The following is a 415-nucleotide window of genomic DNA, read 5'->3' as shown; positions in this document are numbered from 1 at the left end:
ACTACAGAAGCCCCCTCAGTGCCTGGCGTGGTGCCTGCTCAGCCTCGGCCAGCTCCCTGCTCCCCTCCGGTGTCACCAGGAGCAGTTCTCTGGGAGAGAGCGGGCAAGGTGCCTGCTGCCCGGGCACGGGGCAGGGCTGTGCCGCTCCCGGGAGATGGTACAGTTTTATTGTACAGGTGCTAACAGGACTGAGGACGGGACAATCTTGGTTTCTCTGGCTCTCCCCTGCGCTGCAGTGGGAGCATTGGGTGGGTTTTTTCTGCTGGTTCGTTTTTCCTTTGTGTTGTGTTTCTTCCTGGCCAGGGCAGGTGTTCCCCCTCCCTTCCCCTTGGACTCCAGCTGCCAGCCTCCCCTCCTGGTGGCCCAGCAGCACCTTGTGTAAGCCAAGGGGTTTTTTTGCCTTTGGGTGTGTACT

The sequence above is a fragment of the Nestor notabilis genome, unplaced genomic scaffold (assembly GCF_000696875.1).
Source record: "Nestor notabilis isolate BGI_N333 unplaced genomic scaffold, ASM69687v1 scaffold10282, whole genome shotgun sequence".
In the NCBI taxonomy this organism is placed as follows: Eukaryota; Metazoa; Chordata; class Aves; order Psittaciformes; family Psittacidae; genus Nestor; species Nestor notabilis.
Note: the sequence above shows the minus strand (reverse complement) of the source record.